Source organism: Simochromis diagramma, unplaced genomic scaffold, assembly GCF_900408965.1.
Source record: "Simochromis diagramma unplaced genomic scaffold, fSimDia1.1 OVJJ01000500.1, whole genome shotgun sequence".
In the NCBI taxonomy this organism is placed as follows: Eukaryota; Metazoa; Chordata; class Actinopteri; order Cichliformes; family Cichlidae; genus Simochromis; species Simochromis diagramma.
The window spans coordinates 132,270-147,713 of NW_024387318.1; the positions used below are offsets into that span (position 1 = coordinate 132,270).

General features: G+C 40.4%; 1 long non-coding RNA gene across 1 annotated transcript; it reads right to left on the reverse strand.

Moving 5' to 3' along the window:
* Window positions 1-1,836: 1,836 nt before the first annotated feature.
* On the reverse strand, window positions 1,837-3,692 carry LOC120717250. Its single transcript, XR_005692139.1, has 2 exons — window positions 2,320-3,692; window positions 1,837-2,021 (listed from the first exon to the last, which is right to left on the reverse strand). It is a non-coding gene; the product is annotated as an uncharacterized LOC120717250 (long non-coding RNA).
* Between the last annotated feature and the right edge of the window lie 11,752 nt (window positions 3,693-15,444).

The window sequence follows — 15,444 nt, forward strand, 5'->3', positions numbered from 1 at the left end:
ATATAGCCGTTCCCTTCCCGTGCCTGTGTTCCCTGGAGACCCTCTTCCTGTGCCCCCTCACTTGTATATACCCGCACCTGATGTCTATGTGTAAATAAAATTGTGAACCTTAGTGACGGTCTGCCTCCGAGTCTCTCCTGAGCCTGACAGTTATGGTCTGTAGTCTACATCCTTGTCAAGGGGAAATTGTTTTTATATAATGTGATCAGCTTCATGAAATGTGCTTTTTATTGATCACTAAGCAATCTACATGTCTACGTGACTTTTCACCTAATAACTTTTGTGATGAACTTATTCAGCTAGAAACCACTTCCTGTTTTCAGAGAACAGTTAGATGTAGAGAAGAAAAACCACAGCTCTTTCCGAGAACATGCAGATGTAGAAAAGGGAAAAACCCGTTGCTCTGAGTGACGTTGTTATTTTTGTACACACGCACGCACGCACGCACGCACACACACACACACACACACACACACACACACACACACGTATAAATAAAGTACGCAGGCAGTGATGAGACGCAGGTCGCACATTGACTGCTCACGCGTGTAAAGACAACTGCAGTGTTTATGTTTTCTAACTCAGGTGTCTTAGCTGAAGAACTGCGGGGTGATTTAAAGAAATCCCCTGTCAATCCTATATCCAAAAACTGCTCCCACTATTCCCTGAGCTTTCCTTATCTCTGATTCTAAGGAGACTGCTGGGTCCGTGTTGTTCCTCCCCCTCCTGAAAAGGTGAAAACAGCAGCTGTCTTCAGTCACATAAATCAGTCTGTCTACTGCCATTCTCTCCATGACTTTCCCTAGATGAGATGTTAGAGCTTTAGGCCTATAACCTGTGATCTTAGTGGGGTCTTTCCCTGGTTTCACAGTTGGAATTATTAGAGCTTCTTTCCACTTCCTGCTATATTCTATTGTAGAAGAGCAGCAGAGCATTCAGTCCTTCATTGTCTAACTGCTTCATCATTATGTAACAAACATTTATTATCAATATAGACTAAATCTTTAGTCTCCATTTATCTGACTCTGAGACTCTGGAGAGTAACTCAACTGAATACGTTTTAATGTCACTTTCTAAATTTAGTTTGCAGAAATCAAACAAAACATGTGTAACATCAAAATGATTGGTCCCAGCAGAGGACCCTGTGAAACTACATGACTAATGTTAATGTGTGAGAATGTTAACTGTATTAATATATTATCTGTGTTCACTGTATTTCTACTGTGATCAACAGTTTTTCAATGCTGCAGTCAGGTCTAGCAGAACAAGCTTAGTTGGAAGTCCCATGAAAAAGTCTCACTTGTGCCATTTCTGTATAAATTAGAGGTTTATTTCAACAATACCAATAGCTGACCCATAAAAACTCTAAAACAATTTCTTTGTCAATCAATACAATTTTGATTTTTCTAATATAGCACAACTCTACATTTTCTATGAGAAATGAAGTGTATTTAATAATAAAATGTATCTCTCAGAGACAGTTAAAGAAAGTTAGAAAGCAAGTGTCTCATTCAGGTCTGTATCTGTTTGGTCTCATAGACATGCAGTGCCCTCAGGGGGAGCAATTTCATTTAAAGCTGCATTCACTGATAAAGGCTGCTAGCGCTCCAACCAGGAGGGTACACAGATGATTCAGGGAAAAAAAATCAGATTCATATTTTTGGGCTGAGACTTGAACATATATGTTCTCTTGGGTAACTATTAGGAGGTGTCAAAGTAATAAAATACAGGACCTTTGGGTTAGATATAAGATGATTTGACAATCATGTCTGTTGTATATGAGTAAGCCATTTATTGATGTGATTCAGGCTTTAAATAGTCATCAGCAGAAAAGACTGAATCCTAACCTGAGAATTCCCAGTGTACACTGTGGGCTCTCCACTGCAGCAAACACGAGCTTCAGTCCTGAACCCGGTAGGTTGTTGTTACCAAGGTCCAACTCTCTCAGACTAGAGGACTCGAAACTCACCACTGAGGACAGTGTTTCACCGCTTCTGTCTGACAGGTTACAGCCACTCAGTCTGAAAAAAAATATGACAAGCAAGACATGAAACACTTGTGTTTAAGTATATTCATGGTGTCACGAGGAGCTACTACATTTACCAATATTTCAACACTGTTTAAGGACATGCTGGAATTCTTCTTCAAAAGAGAAATGTGGCTCTTTACCGCAACTTGGACTGAATTCATTAAAAAATACAAAAAGAAAAAAGAAAAAAATACATACATTGAGGCCCAATTTTATTTTATAATTTTTTAAAGTGAAATGGTTTAAATTACCTCAATTGATGAAAAAAAAATTATATAGCCTCATCTGACCTCAGTGTTTCGAGTTTGCAGTAAGGACTCTTCATCCCAGCAGACAGAAGCTTCAAGCCTGTATCGTGCAGGTTGTTGTTACTTAGGTCCAGCTCTCTCAGACCAGAGGACTGGGAGCTCAGGACTGAGGAGAGAGCTTCACCGCTTCTGTCTGACAGGTTACAGCCACTCAGTCTGAAATTATGCAGACAAGATCAACTACACAACTCACAGCTTTATAAATGGCATATATTAACTCCGGACAAGAAAAGTGAGGTGCTGGTAGATTTTGTTCCATTGGTTTATTACCCAATAACACGCACATAAACTAATATTTGTAACTTTTTTAATTGTAGCATTTATTATGAAAAAAAGCATTAATCATATATTTAAGGGGCCTGAATAAAACTACAATGCAATTTTTTTTAATATGACTCTTTTTGTAATATGACTCTTTCTTCTAATTTCCAACTACTGATTTCTATTTTCCTAGCAGTTTTAACCTAGCAGTTAAAATAATTCTTTATCTCATATTGAATCTTGGTGCAGCTGCCCCTAAGTTTATTAAAATGAAGTGCTACTAAAGTTGCTGTTAGTAATATGTGATACCACTGATTGCCTTTATGATCCAATTCAAAGTAAAATTCAGGCTGGCATCAGCAATACTGTGCCAATACTGATGAAAACTATTCCTTGAGAATGAATATAAGACATAACAAAATATGATGATTTGTATGACATAAAAAAGCCTGAATATTGAAATATTCAATTAAGATTCAAAAATGAATATGACTGAAAATAATATGGATGAGAAGCATTTTTTAGATATAGATGTTATTTTCTCTCTTTCCTGTATAAAATATTTCGAGTTGTATTTTTTTTGTTTAAAACCAACAGCTGCTGTTTTACTGCCAGTATGGTGTATATTTTAAAAATAGCTAGTCTATGTAGTCAATTTTAAATGCTCTACAATTTGAAAAAATGCAATTCTGTAGTTTTAAAGATGCAGGGAGTTCTCATCATTTAAACATAGACACAAAACCCCTAAGCCTAAGTCACATTACTAAATTCAGCAACCATGCTATACAACACTGCTAGCTCAATATTTCCTCCCTCTAATACCAAAAATACATATTGTTTAATATTAATATTAATATTAATAATTTACTTCTGTGTTTGTTTGTTTGGTTTTTTGTATTTAAATTTTTATTGAAAATGCCACGGCTGCCGAGGCGAGCCGTGTGGTATGAAGGGAGAAAGGACCCAAAACGCAGGCAGTAGATGATAATGCTGGTGATGTTTTATTTACACAGTGGTGAGATGGCAAAACAGGCAAGAGGGAAGACAAAACTAAAGACCTAGGGCCCGTTCTTCGTACCTCGCTAAGTAAGTTAGCTGGATTAGATTGTTGACGATTTCGCGTGATCCTGGATCAGTCGGTTCCCGAAGCTCATCCGGGACTTGCTGTCATAGCAACAGAGCCGTAAGCGTAAACCTGCTCGGGAGCAGGTTTACTTTATGTAAACAGGATTAGATCGCGGCCACGCAGGTATGTCCGCGTCATCATACGAAGCAACAGCGACATTCCGCCACCGTTTCACCACAAATAAATAACATCAATGTAACCAAAGATAATGCAGCACTTGATCCTGTTATTGATGTCACACAGATACATACAGGTCATTTACTAAAAAAGGGAAATGTACTATTAACATTCTATTACATGTATGTGATTATTACAGATGTAATTCATATTTCAGAGTAGCAATTGTAAATTACTTCGTGTAATCAAGATGAGAGACCACGGCTATAAAAGCGAAGGTGGATTTGGGAAGCCTGTCGCAGCCATGTCCTGTCCGTATACGCGAGCAGCCCATTGCGGAAGGTGCAAGATTGATAAGGAGAGTCCTCAGAATTCAGCGTATATTGCGGGACAGACAGGATCCTTTAGCTCAGCGCGACAGTGTGCTCATAGAGAGATATCGAGTTTCCCGTGAGGATATTATTTACTTAACCAACTTGTTGACGAGGGGGTGCAGGACCACCACCTGTCTTTTTTTGCTCTGCCCTTTTCTTGGTTGCTGTTATGAACAAACTAACAGATTATTTCAGGGTCTCTTTCCAAGAGACTAAAAGCAATATAAGTGATAAATATTACCATTCTGTAGCATATTCTTATATTTCACTTTTACTTGTTCCCATGTTCTAGTGGGTCCTGTTGTGGCTCTAATGTGAAAGGGGATATAATATGACAATATAATATAATGTAATATAATATTGGATAATATAGGGTAATATAATAAATCTATAAATAGGCTAAATAATAAAGTGACTGAATAGTGGTATTGTCATGCGCTTTGGGTGCCTTGAAAAGCGCTATATAAACCCACTCCATTATTATTGTTATTATTAAATTACTTACGAGTTTGATTGTCAGCAACTTTCTGCCAGCCCTCTCTCCTTGCTTTTGCAGCCTTTGCAGTGTTCCCTTGCGTTTTAATTAAACTCTGAAACTCCTGAAATCCCGCACTCATGAGTTCTTGCTCTGCTGCCGGAAAATACCGAGCACGCCCCTTCGACATTTTCGCCGACCAATCAGCGGGTTGCCGATCACTGTTTCTGCTATCGATGCGTAGCCCCTTTTACGACACCCAGTGATCGCGCATTACTTCATCCAGCTGTAGTAATCGTCAACAGCAGGTGTGTTCGGGGAACCGGATTAGCGAGCTCACGGTTAGCGCGATGATTTGATCTTGGATGTGTCATTTGATCTTGGATGTAGTAAGCGACGTACGAAGAACAGGCCCCTAAACTGGGAAAGCTAAATGACAAACCTGAGAGGGTACCAGAATGGGGTGAGAGGCAGAGAGACAGACGAGGGACAGGACACCGTGGACCACAGACTGACACGGAGTAATACAGACGAACCGGCAACAGGCAGGAGAACACACAGGGCTTAAATACACACACACCAGTAATCAGGGGATGAGGGACAGGAGGGCAACACAGCTGGGAGAAATCAGAGCTGACGGGACAGGGGAAATGTAAACTGAACACACTCACATCAGACACAGACCTTCACAATAAAACAGGAAACTCAGACACGGGGAACCAAACAAGACACAGATCTAAACAGACAGCTTCACAAACAGACGGGGTGACACCATAGACAGACAGAGACGCAGACTCAAAGGCAGACCGAATATAACACATAGAACTCAAACAATAATAATAATAATCATTATCATAATGACCTAGAAAATGATAACTAAAAGCGCTGGGTCACCGACCCAGGACCATGACAGAAAAGTGATTGGGCTGAACCTTGTTTCTTGAACAAACACTATTTAAAAGTGGAAAGAGTGAAGATAAATCCATTATTCAATTTCTTTGTGAACATGTCCATTGTGTTTGATGTGGGTTGTTAGATCAAAACATTTTAAGCTCCTTAAGTGTTTCAAGGCTGTATCAAAAGTTTATTCAAGTTAAAATATTGTGGTCAAACATTCTCCTTTTTTTGTTTATACTTTCCAAATGTGTAAGTTTATGGTTTTAGGATATGGATCTGTGATGGAAAAAATCAGTTTCCGCCTGTTATCATCATCAACAAAGCTATATGTATCAGCATATATTTACTTACAGAACTTTTTTGGAGGCTTTGACCACTGGCAGCAGCCTCAGAAGAGCCTCCTCTGAAGCAGAGTATTTCTGCAGGTCAAACACATCCAGATCTTCTGATGACAGTAAGATGAAGACCAGAGCTGACCACTGAGCAGGAGACAGTTCATCTGTGGAGAGACTTCCTGATCTCAGGGACTGTTGGATCTCCTCCACTAGAGAACAATCATTCAGTTCATTCAGACAGTGGAACAGATTGATGCTTTTCTCTGCAGACAGATTCTCACTGAGCTTCTCCTTGATGTACTGGACTGTTTTCTGATTGGTCTGTGAGCTACTTCCTGTCTGTGTCAGCAGACCTCGTAGGAGAGTCTGATTGGTCTGCAGGGAGAGACCCAGGAGGAAGCGGAGGAACAAGTCCAGGTGTCCATTTGGACTCTGTAGGGCCTTGTTCACAGCACTCTGGTGGAGAGATTGAAGTTTTAGTTTGTTAAATAGTTTAGATTTCTTGGAGGTTGTTTGTTGTTGTTCCAGCAGATTGAGTCCAGAGTTGATGAAGGTCAGATGGACATGAAGAGCAGCCAGAAACTCCTGAACACTCAGATGGATGAAGCAGAACACCTTGTCCTGGTACACTCTCTCCTCTTTAAAAGATCTGTGTGAACACTCCTGAGTACACTGAGGCTGCTCTGATATCGATGCCACACTCTGTCAGGTCTGATTCATAGAAGATCAGGTTTCCTTTCTGCAGCTGATCAAAAGCCAGTTTTCCCAGAGACTCCATCATCTTCCTGCTCTCTGGACTCCAGTGTGGATCTGTCTCAGCTCCTCCATCATACTTGACCTTCTTCACTTTGGCCTGAACCACCAGGAAGTGGATGTACATCTCAGTCAGGGTGTCAGGCAGCTGTCCTCCCTCTCTGGTTTCCAGCACATCCTCCAGAACTGTAGCAGTGATCCAGCAGAAGACTGGGATGTGACACATGATGTGGAGGCTTCGTGATGTCTTGATGTGGGAGATGATCCTGCTGGCCTGCTCCTCATCTCTGAATCTCTTCCTGAAGTACATCTGAAGTACTTCCTGAAGACATCTTTAAAGCCCAGGTGAGGCTTTAAAGATGTCTTCTTGTCTGATTGTTGTTTCTGGTCTGTCTGGTTTCCTGGATGCTGTTTCAATCTGTCTGACCTCATGTTCATCATTGACCTCTGCAGTCCCTCCCTCTGTGATGTAGAGCTCTGTGTAGATCTGATTCAGGAGGGTTGGGTTTCCTACTTTAGTGATCCCCTCAAACACCCACTGGAACTTCTTCTTCAGAGTAGATTTAAGGTTACGATGACAGACTGTAGCTTGAAGTTCTGAATAAGAAGAAATGTGCAGAGTATCATTTGAAAGTGGAAATAAACAATTCCAAAAAGAATGAATGATGGTACATCTCCTAAGACAGTAGAAAATGTTCACTGATCCAGCAGCTTTACACTTTAGAGAAATCCTCTTACTGCTCTGCAGATGGTCAGCCAGCTCCTCCTGCTTCATTCTCCTCAGAAAGTTCAGTGTGATCTTCACCAATGCATCTCTGTTGCTACTCTCCTCATCATCCTCCCTCTTACTCTCTAAGCATTCTGGGTAACCTGGACTCAGAACCTTCTGGATCTTCTTCAGCTCGTTATTCACAAAAGTGATGATGTTGTCCTCCAGCAGCTGGAACAGAATACTGTATGAATGAGCCAATCAGAGTGAAATCATGGAGCCAAACATCAGATCCATGTTGGACACACTGACGATCCACTGGTCTACAAAGAGCAGCATGGAGATGACTGTGAACAGAATAGATGTAACAGTAGTTGTTGTACATGTACAGACCATAAATATGGAGTCCAGCTGTGTTTGATGCTGCTGGGCAGACTGACCACTGGGAACCTCTGAGCTCTGCTGGTCCACTCTGTGGAGGAACCATGAAGAATTAGATCAACACAGGATAAAAATTCAGTAGTTTCTGCTCAAATAACTTCATCTGAATCAAGTTCAGGTTTGTCAAGTTTCAACTCTCATATAGTGAAAATATTGGGCATTTTCGGTCTGTTTTTATGGACTCGCTTTCAGTCGTGATGGATAATGTTGCAGAAGCTCAGAACAAAGATTGAGATTTCATTTCATTCTGAAAATAAAATGAAATAAAAAAATCACTCAAGTATATTGAAGATGCCTCTTGGCATGTATGAGTCAATGAACACCCGGATTTTATTTTACTGAAGAGTCAATATATCCAAGCACATGTGCGTATAATGGACAATACATTTACATAACGTTCTGGCTGAATTACAAAACAGAGGTGGCTCATGACAGACGAAATGGTGCACAATGATCATTTAACCAAATACCCTACATGTATGAAAAATTACCGGAGTGTGTGCATTTATAATCTAGTTTGATAGAGTTAGTGTGCTCATCTCTTCCCAGCATAACCAGTTTGGCTTCAACCAAAGCATTGGCACTGACATGTGCATATATGCACTCAAGGAAATAATCAGTTTGTATAGGGCTAAAAATTCATCTTCCTCAATGTGTTTCATTGATGCCTCCAAAGTTTTTGATCAAGTAAACCACAGAAAACCTTTTGATAAATTCAAGTTACGGGAGTTCCTGGATATATTGTGAACAGTTTGGTACAGAAGCTGCTCTGCCAGCAGCCGTAAATCACTACAGAGGGTGGTGAAGGCAGTGGAGCACATCACTGGCACGAGGCTTCCTGCCATTCAGGACATTTATCCTCAGCGATGCCTCCGTAAAGCACACAGCATCATAAAGGACCACAGCCACCCAGCACATCAGCTCTTCTCCTTGTTACCATCTGGCAGACGTTACAGGAGCCTGTCTGCTCGGACTTAAAAACAGTTTTTACCACCAAGCCATACGACACCTCAACCACAACACTTAAACACACACAACACAGCACTCAGAAGCTACCCTGCAGCTTCACAAGTACTCTGTTTAATCTACACTGGTCACTTCACTTTATTCTTATTGATATTTATATTTAAAAGTGCAATACTTTGATTTTCTGCTGCTCATTCCTGTGCAATTGTCATGGTCCTGGGTTGGTGACCCAGCGCTTTTAGTTTGTTATCATTTTCTAGGTGATGATGATGGTTTGAGTTCTATGTGTTATATTCGGTCTGCCTTTGAGTGTGCGTCTGTGTCTCTGTCTGTCTATGGTGTCACCCCGTCTGTTTGTGAAGCTGTCTGTTTAGATCTGTGTCTCGTTTGGTTCCCTGTGTCTGAGTTTCCTGTTTTATTGTGAAGGTCTGTGTCTGATGTGAGTGTGTTCAGTTTACTTTTCCCCTGTCCCATCAGCTCTGATTTCTCCCAGCTGTGTTGCCCTCCTGTCCCTCATCCCCTCATTACTGGTGTGTGTATTTAAGCCCTGTGTGTTTTCCTGCCTGTTGCCGGTTCGTCTGTGTTACTCCGTGTAAGTCTGTGTTCATCCGTATTCATCTGTGTAGCTCTGCGTTTTTGGTATCCTCAGTCAGTCTGCGTCTCTCTGCCTTTCACCCCGTGTCCTGAGGATTTCTAGTTGCTCTTTAGTTTTCCCAGTTTAGGTTTCCGTTAGTTTGTCTCATGATTCGTTGTCTGTCCTGCCACTGTCACCTGTAAATAAACCCTCACTCATATCATCAGTCGGCTGTCTGCATTTTGGGTCCTCCTTTTCCTCCACACCACACGGCTCTCCCCGCCAGCCGTGACAGCAATATCCCATCTGCCCTCCCGTCATATTTCTTCTCAAGATTTTCTTATTTAATCACTAGTGTACATATATTTATATTTATCTTTTACCATGTCTCTCTAATATTTTGCTCCTTATTATTTTTCTATTTTTTTATTATTTTATTTTATTATATTTTCTCCTACTGTATCATGCTGCTGAGTGACTGCTGCTCGTCAAACACATTTCATTGCAATGTTGACCCTGTGCTAACTTGCATATGACAAATAAAACTGAAAACTGAGATTCAGGATATCTACTGTGTCCACCGAAAAACTGTTTAAACACCATGAAACAGTTTAAACCTATTAACAGCAAAGACCTGGAGGACATCTTAGGTCAGCTGAACTCCTCCTCTTGCTGTTTAGATGTCCTGCCAACAAGTTTTTTCAAAAAGGTCTCAAAGACTTTAGAGTCAGACCTGTTACAGATCGTCAACTTTTCTTTAATATCAGGTGTGTTTCCAGAACCACTAAAAAATTGCTGTAATAAAACCTATACTGAAAAAGGACGATCTTGACAAGACACAAATGAACAACTACAGGCCGATCTCAAATCTCCCATTTTTAAGTAAGATCATTGAAAAAGCAGTTCAATTACTTCTTAAAACAGAATAACTGCTACGATGCCTTCCAGTCAGGTTTTAGACAGAACCACAGCACTGAAATCGCTCTGACCAAAGTGTTTAATGACATATGTCTGAATACAGACAGCGGAAAAATGTCAGTCTTAGTTTTACTGGATCTCAGTGCAGCATTGATACAGTTGACCACAACATATTACTCAAACGACTGGAGAACTGGGCAGGTCTTTCAGGAACTGTACTAAACTGGTTCAAAACATACTTAGAAAACAGGAAATACTTTGTATCAATAGGTAACTTCACATCTGAGCAGACAAGCATCACATGTGGAGTTCCCCAAGGTTCCATCTTGGGACCCCTTCTGTTTAACATTTACATGCTCCCACTGGCACAGATTATAAACAACAACAAAATAAACTATCACAGCTATGCAGATGACACACAAATATATATCACAATGTCACCAGGAGACCGAGGCCCTGTACAGGCTCTTGGTAAATGCATTGAGGAAATCAATGACTGGTTGTGCCACAATTTTCTCCAGCTAAACAAAAACAAAACTGAGGTAATAGTCTTTGGTGCCAAAGAAAAACGATTACAGGTTACTAGAGACTTTCAATCTATACACCTAAAAACCACAAACCAGGCGAGAAATGTGGGTGTAGTGATGAATGCAGACCTAAACTTAGAAAAACACATTAAGACATTAACAAAATCAGCTTACTATCAGAGATATATTCTAAAACACTTCTTCAGCAGAGAATTAGAGAGGAGAAACACAGATTTTCTTGCTAGCAAGGGCAGCCTCCTGAGCTCACACACCAAGGGTGAGGCTCCAAGATTCGCAAATGAGAGACTGCCCCAGTCTTTATTTATACTTCAGTGGGTGCTTGCTCCTTACATTGGAGTGTGTGTGTGTGTGTGTGTGTGTGTGTGTGTGTGTGAGTGACCCCATAAACAATTTCCCTGATGTCTCAACAATACCTGGAAAAACTAGTGCATGCATTCATCTTTAGCAGGCTTGATTACTGTAACAGCATCTTTACAGGTCTTACAGGTTTTCATTTAATTTAATTAATTAAATTTAATAACAGACTGCCACTCATTATCACCCTACCAAGGCAGATACTATAATTATACAGGGAGTGCAGAATTATTAGGCAAATGAGTATTTTGTCCACATCATCCTCTTCATGCATGTTGTCTTACTCCAAGCTGTATAGGCTCGAAAGCCTACTACCAATTAAGCATATTAGGTGATGTGCATCTCTGTAATGAGAAGGGGTGTGGTCTAATGACATCAACACCCTATATCAGGTGTGCATAATTATTAGGCAATGTCCTTTCCTTTGGCAAAATGGGTCAAAAGAAGGACTTGACAGGCTCAGAAAAGTCAAAAATAGTGAGATATCTTGCAGAGGGATGCAGCAGTCTCAAAATTGCAAAGCTTCTGAAGCGTGATCATCGAACAATCAAGCGTTTCATTCAAAATAGTCAACAGGGTCGCAAGAAGCGTGTGGAAAAACCAAGGCGCAAAATAACTGCCCATGAACTGAGAAAAGTCAAGCGTGCAGCTGCCAAGATGTCCACTTGCCACCAGTTTGGCCATATTTCAGAGCTGCAACATCACTGGAGTGCCCAAAAGCACAAGGTGTGCAATACTCAGAGACATGGCCAAGGTAAGAAAGGCTGAAAGACGACCACCACTGAACAAGACACACAAGCTGAAACGTCAAGACTGGGCCAAGAAATATCTCAAGACTGGTTTTTCTAAGGTTTTATGGACTGATGAAATGAGAGTGAGTCTTGATGGGCCAGATGGATGGGCCCGTGGCTGGATTGGTAAAGGGCAGAGAGCTCCAGTCCCACTCAGACGCCAGCAAGGTGGAGGTGGAGTACTGGTTTGGGCTGGTATCATCAAAGATGAGCTTGTGGGGCCTTTTCGGGTTGAGGATGGAGTCAAGCTCAACTCCCAGTCCTACTGCCAGTTTCTGGAAGACACCTTCTTCAAGCAGTGGTACAGGAAGAAGTCTGCATCCTTCAAGAAAAACATGATTTTCATGCAGGACAATGCTCCATCACACGCGTCCAAGTACTCCACAGCGTGGCTGGCAAGAAAGGGTATAAAAGAAGAAAACTAATGACATGGCCTCCTTGTTCACCTGATCTGAACCCCATTGAGAACCTGTGGTCCATCATCAAATGTGAGATTTACAAGGAGGGAAAACAGTACACCTCTCTGAACAGTGTCTGGGAGGCTGTGGTTGCTGCTGCACGCAATGTTGATGGTGAACAGATCAAAACACTGACAGAATCCATGGATGGCAGGCTTTTGAGTGTCCTTGCAAAGAAAGGTGGCTATATTGGTCGCTGATTTGTTTTTGTTTTGTTTTTGAATGTCAGAAATGTATATTTGTGAATGTGGAGATGTTATATTGGTTTCACTGGTAAAAATAAATAATTGAAATGGGTATATATTTGTTTTTTGTTAAGTTGCCTAATAATTATGCGCAGTAATAGTCACCTGCACACACAGATATCCCCCTAAAATAGCTAAAACTAAAAACAAACTAAAACTACTTCCAAAAACATTCAGCTTTGATATTAATGAGTTTTTTGGGTTCATTGAGAACATGGTTGTTGTTCAATAATAAAATTATTCCTCAAAAATACAACTTGCCTAATAATTCTGCACTCCCTGTATAGAATACAATACAATACAGTATATAAAATTAACCCTTATGTTTGCCTAACTGGAACAATTTGTCTATGAAAGAATTCTGTGTTGGGGTTTTGGATAGTGTTCTGCTGTCTGCATCTCAGTATTATTAGTTATCACTTGCTGTTGTTTATGGTACCTAATAGTTATATTTATATTTTAAAGCTATGGCCCAGCAGCATGACCATTTCAACAAAGATGTTATACTACTTCCAATTCCATCATGGGGAGTAGTGTGCAAACAAGGTTCAAAATTATGGTTACAAAAACATGGGCACATCCTCAGTGCTTTTGAATTCCAGAAGACCTGGGACAACCAAACTGTCGTGAAACACATCAAGGAAAGCTTTGGTGAACGCATTCCAGAGGATATCAGGTAAAATACTATTGTTTACTGTTACTGTGTGTATTCATGTAATGACTTGTACTTAAAGATAATATACCAAAGTAAAGAAGTTTAAAATATTATTCATCATTATAAAAACATATGGAGTATACCAGTAGAATTCAAAAGTCATAAGCATACACACAAACAGAACAGTATATAATAAAATATTTAACTAATATTTAAAATATTTAACTAATTAGCAATTGCTATTGTCCCTCTTTATTTTTTGTAGCCTTGAGTTTCTAATGGCTTGTGGCAATAAGCTGGTGTCTCCAAAGCTCCAAGATGGTCAGGAGCTGAATGGGATGCTGATCCTAAAGGTTTTTAAAACCAAAGCCCTCTGTGTAAGGCCATCAAGGACACTTTTAGTAAGCTCCTAAAAGAATGAAAAGTAATCATGATTTGGGAAAAAAATATGTCAACTATTGGGCTTCTAGAAAAATAGAATATATTTATTTAAAACAAGTGTTTGGGAGCAATCAATATGGATGTTTCTTATTTTAATCTTTTTAACATAAGCTATAATTACTTGCTTTTGATATGTGTTTTTGGTCTTTCTCTGTTGAAGAGTGAATCAGACAGTGTTGGTCAAGTTACTTGAAAAAAGTAATCAGTAACTAATTACTGATTACTTCCCCAAAACAGTAATCCCATTACTTCGCTGATTACTTAGTTTCAAAAGTAATTAATTGCTTAGTTACTTAGTTTTCTGGCAATTCTTCAGATGATGAGGATTTAAATCAAGCTATAATTGCGAGCTTGGAGAATCAGATGTGAGTAACAAACATATGTGATTGTGCGTCCAAAGGCTTTAAACATCCGCTTTGTCCGTAACGACAGTATCAAACTAGGGAGCACTGTTTTACTAAAATTCAACATTTCAACATTTTCAGATGAAAATTTGGCTGCTATTTTTCACTGTAACACCCCCACAATGCCATTTTTGTGATATTCTTGGAGATTCCATTTTTTTTTATATTTATGCTTTTGGTGTGAGGGTATCTAATATACACGTTGTCACTGTGCTGCCAGCTGTGAGGGCTCTGCTTTTGCTTTGAGCAGTCTGTTTTTATTTTGTCTCGTGAGTGATGTGTTTGTCAAACGAGATCCACGTCAGTTTGATTTTGTTACCACGAACTTTGTGTGAAGTTCACAACAGGCCACAGACGCGATCCAGGTGAACGACTCCTGGGATCACCAGAAAATGAACAAAACACCCATTTCCTTCATCTTCTGTGGAATTTCTTTCTGGAGGGAAGGCAGAGGAACACCGCTACGATCTCTAGCACAGGTGGGATATTTGATAATTCCTCACATCCTGGGTTCAGTCAGGACTGCTCCTCAACAGTGGCTCAGATATTTAGGAGCGACTGGAAGTCATAAAGCAGAAGAGTAAAACAAAGTGACCATGAACAGAACAGGTAACAGCTGACAGCAGCCACACCCACAGGTGACAGGCAGTCTGGAGCTGAGCCAGCATGAACACCACTGTGGTTCAGTGTTGTCCTGATGGAGTAACAGCAGCCAGTATGATCCAGGCTTTAGCTGCTGGGTCTCTGTGTGACCTCTCAGACTGTTTAACAGATCAGACACAAAGAGAATCAGAGCAGCTCTGTTCTTTAAAGACCAACATGAACCCACTCAGGTCACACTTTCCCCACAGATATGAGCATCACTGTCCTCAAACAGCAAATGACCAAGTGGAACATTTGGATCTTTTCTCTTTCATCGTTTTCTTTTTAATGAATCTTTGTAACAATCTGAGGATGTTTCAGGTCATATTTATCCAGGAAACACAAACATGTAAAGGAGTCATCATAGCTCTCTGACCTCGTTGCTCCAGGTTCACCACTGAAGTTTGGATTGCTATCTTTGGACCGGTCACTCCTCACAGACGGACAGCTGGACCCTGCAGACTGTGACCTCTGACCTCTGCAGACACAAACATGATTGAAGCAGCTGTGATCACACAGACTGCAGATAATGCAGCTGTTTCCTGTCAGTAACATCCTCTTAGATTAGAGTTCAGCTTTTTACAGGAAAACTGGACAAAACTGATTTTTGTTACAAACTCATT